Consider the following 9,903-nt stretch of genomic DNA (forward strand, 5'->3'; position numbering starts at 1 on the left):
TTTTGTGTCGAATTACGCCGAGAAAATGACACTCTCAAATTAACAAATGCCTCAAAAGAAGGGGCTTATAATATTATAATAATAAAAGTATAATATTAGTAATTTATAATACTAAAAGTTCCAGCTGGCTAAGATGATAAATCACAGTTCGATTTCTGCAAACAGTTGCTTTAACTACACTCTTTAACAACACAAACACTGTAAAATAAAGCTGCTGAGATAAAGTGAGCATACTACTAGCTAGCTAAAAGTGAAGGTAATTTTGAAGTAAAAAGTAATTTTGTTACCATATGGATTTTGCCAAATTTATGCTAACTAGCTAGCTAGATGACAAAGTTTATACAGTTTACCAAACAGGTTATTTAAAAAGTTTACCTTGCTTTAGGAAACTCATAATCACAGTTTTTCAAATAAAAGTAAATTCTGTTGACTCTCATACCTGTGTACGTTATGTGCTAGCTATATCGTGGTAGTATATGGTAACGTACTACATAAGCGCACTTACCCGCTTTTATTTCATTCAAAATCAACACACAAGCTTTGTTTACTATGAATGAAGTATTCGAACGTTCGAAATTCATTTAGAACCAAGCAGGAATTCGAAGCTTTCAATATTTTCCCGCCTTTCTCGGAATTAATTGCGCCATTTTTTTAGGACATTTGCAAATAATTTAACGAGTAGCTGAATAATCATAAAGACGTATTGATTTAAGGATTACATTAATTAAACAAAATCAGACATAAAGAGATGGACATAGAGAGAGGGAAATTAGGACCTTTAATAACAACGCCCACAGCGTGTCCGCTACATGGTGTTTTTGTTATAAGTGCTAGTGCGAGTTCCATTTTATCCGTTTTTTAAGAGTGTCCGTTGTAGTTGATTGAATAATGATTGACTTAAACTTAGTTACTTCATCGAAAATATATTTCTATCACCAATAGAATAGGGCAAAATAACTATTTACTTAAAAAAATTAAATTTTTAAATATCTTTTCTTCGGACATTTTGGCTGTAAATCTTTGTGGAATGTTAATCCGATTTAGGCTGAGGGCTCTCAGACTCAGACAGATTTCTTAAAAAAACAAAAAAAAAAAAAAACAGAATTTTTTAGAATGATGATTATAGAATAAATGACGTTATAGAATGAACGAAATCATTAAAACGTTGTCAAACCTTACCTCATCAAGGGCTATGCTATGCAGATGTTTATGTGTGTAGCTCTTTCAAGAGAAATATAGAAGGGGATTCAGGAAACCTCCCCCGCGCTTCAGGAAGTTCCAGAAGGGCGGCCGCAATAGAGGAAAACAATAAATAAGGAAGCTGAGATGAAAGAAGGAGTTAACAAAACAGTAGGTATCCTCATAAGGACCAGCAAATTTCGGCCTAACAACTTTGTACAAGTTTCGCAATACCGCAACAATAAATCTACTGCGAAAATTCATCTTTGAAAAATATCTCTCTGTGTTTGTTGTGTTTTTGGGACAAAAACAAAAAATTGATTTCAAATTCTTATTTTTCAGCCTTGTTCTTATAAAATTGTATAAAAAATCTTATCAGTTTAAAAACAGAGGGTGAAATGTTTTTAAAAATTTCAGACAATAATTATGTTTCGAAAAAGCTTTAGTAAAGTAGAAAGTTGGGAAAATATTGGACCTAGGTCAGAAGCATTGATTAGTGTTTCGAAAAAGGTTGCGTAACTTTAAAAATTCTGGTTAAAACTGCTTGTTTATGAACAGAAAATATTAGTCTGACTGTATGGAATTCTAGATATTGACGTTCATAACGCTGGTTGAAATGACGGTTGGCACGGAAATTCTATCCGATAATTATTATCTGAAAACTATGTCAAACTCTTTATCCATCTCATCTAATATTATAAAGCGCTTAACCTAACGAAGACGTATTTTTTAAGCGCGATTATTAAATTAACGATCGGTGCATTGTTGAAATTACCAATGCTATTGTAAATTACCCATGATGCTTCTGTTGAGTTAGAAAATAGTGATTGACTTTTTTTTTCATTTTTAATTCAAATAGACGAGTAGTCATGAATGGAAAATAGTCGATAAAATCTTATGAAATTTGTTTCAGAGATAAGTTAAGTGTATCTAAGGTAAAAATAAATTTTTTACATTTTTTTAATTAAAATTACAGATGTAATTAATAATCTACGGTAATGCTATACAATATAAAACAAACTAAAGATTTTTAAATTTATAAAAAACGTTAATCAAGATTTAATGTCAGACAATCGACAATCCTGCTAGTGTTGAATGATTTAGACAAATTGATGAAATTTTGAACGTGGAATGTTATCAAGATTTTTATCAGCAAAAAAACAAAAAAAAAACAAACAGCAGAAAGTAAGTTAAAGCAGGAAAACTACTAGTTGCCTACTATTCCGGTTAAGATTTATAAAACCCATTTCCTCCCCCCCTCCCTTCCAAAATAAAACAACAACATAAAACAAACAAACAAACGAACGAACGAACAACAACAACAAAATTTAAGTGCCTTCAGAACAAGATTGGAACGCTACTTGCAAACTCAGGGTCAATATTTGATATGGAATGTGGATTGTTACTATCGTCGTCTGGAAAATCAAAAATAGAGTTGACAAAATCTTCAAACACATACTGATACTTCAAACTAAATACAAATTTAAGCCAACGCTAGTGTTATAAAAAAAATATAAAAATGTTGTCGCTTTTCTTATATTGCAGAACCATGTTTTATTGAAGAGTACCCAATCTATTTAAATATTGAAGTCCACTTAAAAATTAGCATAATATATTTTACACGTTTTCCTTGAGGTGAAGATTTTGCCAAAATTTTAAAACGTATTAACATACCCAGCCTGAATTACCTCGTGGATTAGGAAAAAATTAATACTACATTACCTAGGAAGTTTCATTTCTATTTTATTACCTTTCTCAACTAGTATTTACTTATTATTTCCCCATCTTTTATATTTCACCTCTCTAGTAAACCCGCCTTTTGGCACGGGTTGAAAAAAATCCAACCTTTTCAATAATTCCGCATACGTGATCGCTGTTATTTCTATCGAGTATCTACAAAAGTTCTACAATTTTTTTTTCGTAATAATATAAGTAACATTTTGCAACATGCAGCAAGATAGAATGTCAAGTAAAAGTTGCGTGTTTTTCCTTGCATAAAACTAATTTGTCCTAAATTTTTTTTGCGCTTTTGTTCTTTTTTACGCATTATAATTTAAAAAACTTGATGTTTAAATTTTAGTGTAAAGTGATTGATTTTAAAGACTAATTGGTAGTCTGTGGATAAATCCACGTGTTCACCCCTTCCTTACACGCTTTTTTTGTTTCAAAATGAATATTCTTAGGTTTTGGGGAAAAATCATTTTGACATATTCTTAGCCCCTTTCTAAGTATAGTTATTGAAATATCTAAGAATTTAAACTAGAGTAGAAATCATCTCAAGGTGCTTTTGTTAAAGCAGCCTAATTTAAATGACAGACAGAAAACTAGGTTTTGTGGGAAGAATTGAAACTTAAGAAAAAACATTTTGCATGAATGATAAGATGCAACTATATATGTTGTTTTTAATTAATATTCCATTTGGGATGCAACCAAAATTTCAAGACGACCATATTCTGAACTTTTTGTATAATTTCATCTTGAATATTCTTATAGATTATATTTTTATAAAAAAGGTGCATATCGTTTTTGCTTTGTGCAATCTTCTGTGTCCGTAGCACGATTATAAATTCGCGCAGAGACAGACAGACAATAGAATGTGTTCTCAGTGTAGAATAGGTCTTACAGAAATAACCTCGGTATCACGTTGTCACGTGATTTTCAAGCAAACGGTATTTAATCACACGACGACTCCTCTTCTCAAAACAACTTATTATTTTGTCAGGTCTGTTTAAAGGAAAATAAATAAGTTATTAAAACTCCAGGTGCAGTGAAATTTAAAATTTTGAGCAGACAATTAGAAGAAAATTTTGCATCACAAATAAAAACTTTAGAGTATTATTATAGAGACTAGTCGGTTACCAGTGAAACAATCCACGTAGTCGCCGTCTTTCATATATGGCATTTCGTGTTTCCGTAACACGACATTTTCTTGCAGACAGACAAACAGAATACGGTTACTATAAATATAGATAACTAGATAAATCCACGGGTTCGCCCGTCCTTTAATTACCGCATTCCGTGTTTCCGTAACATGACTTTTTTCTTGCGCACAAACGGACAGACGGAATGCGGCTATTATTAAAGAGATACAAAGTATATATTCTCCTTTTTTCACAAAATCATTTGAGGCTAAAAAGTTGTACAACAAACAAGAACACCCAACTGAGATGTAAACTTTCGGGCATTCTATATTGATGCGTGTCCTTGTTACTTGTAGTCATTAAAATTCCAGGTAATTATATTTAAAGACTGATTAAAAATTTTGGGCAAACAATAGAAGAAAAATTTGCATCACAAGTAAAAACTGTAAAGTCTACTATTAAATCAATGCGCTGTCTCGAATTATTTCGAGCGAAATTAATACTTTTCATATAGTTTGAAGGTAAAAGATTTCTCTTACTATTCATTTCATTTAGTTTCTTAAGCTGTGTTTCGCTGGAGGTTTAAGTAAGCTTCACAGGTATGATCTTAAGAAGGTTTAAATTTGAACTTTAACTCGTTTATGTACGCATTATCAGTTAAATAGAACCATTTTAATCTCAAAACAGTTTAAAAAACCCAGAAGTTTAAAAGAAATTTAATGAATATTCACGTATATTTCACCTCAGCGGAATATGCTACAGTTAGCTCATGGTAACTCAAATACCAGATAACTTGAACTTTTACTATCTGGAACCATTTTCTTAGATGCCTTGAACTTTCATTAATGCTTTCGTATAAAAAAACTTTAACATGCATACTGTACATGACATGCATACTGTGTAATTTGCAGATCGGAATATTTGTATTTTCTATTGTCATATGATGACGTCATAGGTCATTTTGTCACATGTCTATCCATTTTGTCTTGATTAAGTAGTTACTGACATAAATACGCGTAGATATACCAAGTTTTATTCCATGAAAGCTACCAACACCAAGTTTCTCAAAATGTCGACTTTTTAAAAAAAATATTTTTGAAAATTAATCCTTAGAGAAATCCTTTGTCTTCATAACATCTGTAAATGTTACTAATAATATCTTACATTCTTATATTACTTTTGTAATGGCTAGTACTGTAAATAGTTTTGAAAGAGATAAAAACGCGAGAATTTCCAAAAAGACATATTTTTTTCGACCAAAGTCTCATTATGACGTCATCACTTCTTATGGTGACATGTCAATCCAAGTATTTTGTCACTAATTTGGTCACAACATTTTGATGCTTCTTTGTGCCCAGTTCGTCTCTTAAAACCGAACAAAACAAAAGTTACAGCCTGCGGGCACTTTATGCCTCACCCCCCTGAATACTTACAAGGGTAAAAAGAGCCCATACCAAATACGGTTAATAATAAAATCGCTTTAACTAAGATATAACCTCATTTTAGACCAAATTCGATTTAACAGGAGCTTCGTTTAACTCAAACATTCGTTAAGTCGAGCTATTTTCTTCGGTCCCTTGGAAGTTCGAGTTATGGGGAGTTAACTGTAATAGCAAAATTTAGCAAAAACCAGGGTTTTAAGTCCGACCGATTTTCAGCCGAAAACAGGATCTAGGAGCTTTCAATCATCTTTTTAATGTTTTTACCTTTCCTTTCCTTGAATCACGGGGTCTTTGAATTTTAAACTCAAAAAACAAATTTTTTTTTGATATGTGAGTGTTAATCTGGAATGCAATCATGGAATGCACTTTCTACCTTCTGAAGAATATTGTTTGTTTACAGTATGCAAGAAGACAACGCTTGAAATGTCACACCTTTGATTAAAATTTACATAAAAATAAAATTGCGAGAGAATAAATAGGACGCTGTAAAGAAAGATTACTAACATTTCGAAAATTAGTTTGAAAAAAAATTGTACTGGCTGAAAAAGTAATATTTACTACAAAATCAGCGTTTTAATTACTGCTTTCAGGATTGTTTTTTTTTGTCTGCAGGTTTTTTCATAAACATTCTTTGTTTTCGGAACAATTGCAATCTAAAGCGGAATTTAGAAACTAGCCGGAGGCTGTGACCCGAGTTGAGCGCTTAATAAAGCCGTAAGCTATACCAAACATCCAGTGAAGGTATATAGTATGTCGTAAATCGAGTAAAGCTCACAGAACATTATAGTGATTCGGGTGTTATATTTTTCAAAAAATAACTTTACTGCAAATTAAGGTAATAAAAAAGCACAGCTTTCAACCTATTGTTACCCTGTCAAAGCAAAAACATACGACCAACAATTTTTGCGGAATAAGTTTAAAGTTTAAAAATTATTCGTGAAACCGGGCTGAGTGCTCAATGCAGGTAAAACATGTCGTACAACTGTTTAAATAATACCCTTTCTAAAAAAGAACTTTATCGCAACTTTGGTTGAAAAAACACAAGAAACACCCTGTTGTTATCCGAAGCAAATAACACAGCAACTTTATTATGTGATATCATTCACTCACACCCGTGGTTGAGAGTGTTTAAAATGCAACGAGTGTTCCGCGAGGTAACAAAAAATTTAATTAGGGCGCCGTATCGATCAATATTCACTGTATAATACGAATTTTTTGATCGTTATTTTTTTATTTTTTTCAAGAAATTAATTTATCTGTTGCCTTAGTGTGAGTGTTAAAACCGCTTCGGTTTCTTGTTTTTCTTAAAATTTGTATAATTCATTGTTTATTTAAATGTTTAGAAAATTTAATTGTTACAAAATTAATTGTGGGTAAAAAAACATCGCAAATATCACATAATCAAGACTGTTGTCTCCTTAAACCAATAATAATTGCAGTTAGCAATAAAAAAATTATTTGAAGACTTTATTTTAGCCAACTGAAAATTGGCTACTTTTACTGTTTAGCCAGAGGTAACACTAACAGCAAGGTAGCCACACCCCCAAGTTCCAGCTTACTAGAAATTATTATTTTAAAGAATGTTTTAACATGTTGAAACATTTAAAACAAGTATAACAAAAGTAAAAACTTTTAGAATACAAAAAAAATCAACAAAAACAAAGCTACTAACGTCAACGCCGCAACTTTCAAAATAGTCTTAGTCACGCAGGCTCATATTGTTTCCTATTCTTTCCAGCATGCTAGCTCTATTTATAAAAATTGAACCCCATGATTGCTAAACTACGTGTTAGTGGTAAAAACGGCCGATAAAAGTAAAGTTGTATGATAACCTTTTAATAAAGCACCGGCGCAACCATTTTTAACAGAATACGACTATTATTGAAAAGACTAGTCGTTAGCCCGTGGAAAAATCCACGGTTTCGCCCCGTCCTTTAAATTTACCCATCGCAACAAAGTGGATAAAAATGCATCGCATTTAATATTCATGTGAATTTTAAAAATTTCGTGTTTCCGTTACGGAACGCGGCTTTCGCGGACACACAGACATAATACGGCTATTATTGAAGAGACTAGTCGTTAATCCGTGGAAAAATCCACGGGGTCGTCCGTCTTTAAAATACACGCTATTTCGTGTACCCATTGCACGACGCTTTTCTTGTGGACAAAAAGACAAAAAAAGGCTATTATTAAAGAAAAAAAAGACTTTTTAATTCTTGGATCCATTGATCGTACCGTGACCGCAGAAGCATGTTTTAATCACTCTGCTTTTGGGCGTGATTTAAAATGCAATTAAATTTTTTTTCTTCACAAAAACAGTGGACTCTGAAGATTTCACTGCGCGGTAATTTAGCAATCCTATGCAAAAAGCTTAAATGCAAAAATTTTTTTTTAAAGAATCATAAATCTAAACCTTTTGCTAAGTATTCATTAAAAACGAATTTTAAATATAAACCCACGTAAAAACTACATCAAGGATAATTTAAAGAAATATGTTGTCCCTTCTAATGGCAATTATTACCTTAATGTCGTATAATTAAAATTTACCTGTTACGTGTACAAAATACTTAGTAGTTTTATTTTTCGCTTTTATCGGTTTTATTGCCATGCATTAAAGTGAAGTGAACAAACCACCTCGATAATTTGCTAGCATATTTTGGAACGTAGCCAACTTGTTTAACGTGCACAACATCGTTTTGTGGGATTTAAGCTTTGCGGGATTTAACTGAAAAAAGAAAAGATACAGCTGGAATATCATTTCCATTTCCTTTGATTCTAAATATGAGGAAATGTTAAATAGTATAGCCAGAAATTTAGGCCTGTGATTAATTAAAATTAAAGGTGATATTTAATGCATACTTTTGGCACTACCCAGGGGATATGAAAAAACAACTACTTTTCGTAACATATTGCCATAAATTTTAGAGCTAGCTCAGCATTTCGAACGTATACTTCTAAAATTATTTATTAAATGGAACGAAACAAAAACATTTGTAATCCCAACAAAGACTTGATAACAGATGACAATTTTTAGCTTTTTAATGTTCATATATATATATTTCATGTTTTAAAGACAATTCTCCTATAAAATGTAGGGGTTAAATAAATGTAAATAATAAAAATAATCAACACAAAGAAATACTTGAAAAATAATAATAATAATAATAATAGCAGTAATAAAACTTTCTTTACACATCTAGAAAGGGACAGACCGAACTAACACAACAACCGTATGGTTTGCAAGTTAATAAAACGCACACAAATGTTGCGCAAAGAAATGACCGATAAAAAAAAGATGAAAATGGTGACAAAGAAATAGCGGCTCATAATTCAGTTGACAATGAACTCACAGCAAAACCAACATTGAAATTCCTCTCAGCATTTCTCAACATCCGAGCACGTTTAGAAAGCATGCTTATTTATGCACTCATTTAAACAACGCGTGTTCTAATTAGTATGTCTTGGCATCGTGAAAATTTGTAAAAATAAATTCTCCTAAAAAAACACGGCAAAATGTATTTAAAAAAATAATGCGAAGTTTTGTTAACTGTAGGCTAAATCCACTAAAACTGGTGCAAATTTTTTTTTTTTTGACTTAAATTAAAAGCCTACACTCCTTTCTATGGCTTTGTGTAGCCAATAAAAAAGCGGTAAGGCCATGTAAAAACGTGACGCGTATTTGTATAAGTTTTGTTACCTGAGCCCCTAAAGCCCCAATACCTGGATACCATAAGGAACGTTTTTACTGATGTAAATATAATGGTTCTACACATTTGTTTTACAAACGTTCATATACCAGACATTTATTTATATAACTCTGAACAGGAGCTCAGACATCAGTTACTAAATAACCCTCAACCAACTCGCTCGGAAATTATACATATTTGTTACGATATTGTAGTTTTACTCTTTTTATTCTGATTTTATACTATGTCAATTAAATGGGAAAAGGGCTTGGGTGGACACACGTTAACTTTAACTCTGTTTTGGAAAGGGTGCAAAGCTTCCATTTAACTCCTTGGCACCAATCGCATATTAATTAATACCGTCAGTAATATCGAAAAACTATGTTAAAAATAACATGAACTCATGTGAATCTATCGAGTTGTGTTCTTTTGACATTGTATGAAACGAATCTCTTGATCTAAAGAATGTCTTATTCGTATTGGTTATCACGCGTATTATTGTTTTTGCATTCGCGAACATTATTAATTTTAATTTTTTTTATGTTAGCTTTTATTTTTCAATAACACGAAAGTTGTAAAGAAATTGAAAAGTGTTGTGCACGAGAATTAACGCGCATTAAAATATCATTTTATAGTTTACATAAAAATGTCTAGTTAGCTAATTGTTAGAAGATGTAGGTAGATATGTTCCAGAATTAATAAGCCCGAAATACGTCTCTATTGTTATTGCGCGAA

Source organism: Hydractinia symbiolongicarpus, chromosome 12 (genome assembly GCF_029227915.1).
Source record: "Hydractinia symbiolongicarpus strain clone_291-10 chromosome 12, HSymV2.1, whole genome shotgun sequence".
In the NCBI taxonomy this organism is placed as follows: Eukaryota; Metazoa; Cnidaria; class Hydrozoa; order Anthoathecata; family Hydractiniidae; genus Hydractinia; species Hydractinia symbiolongicarpus.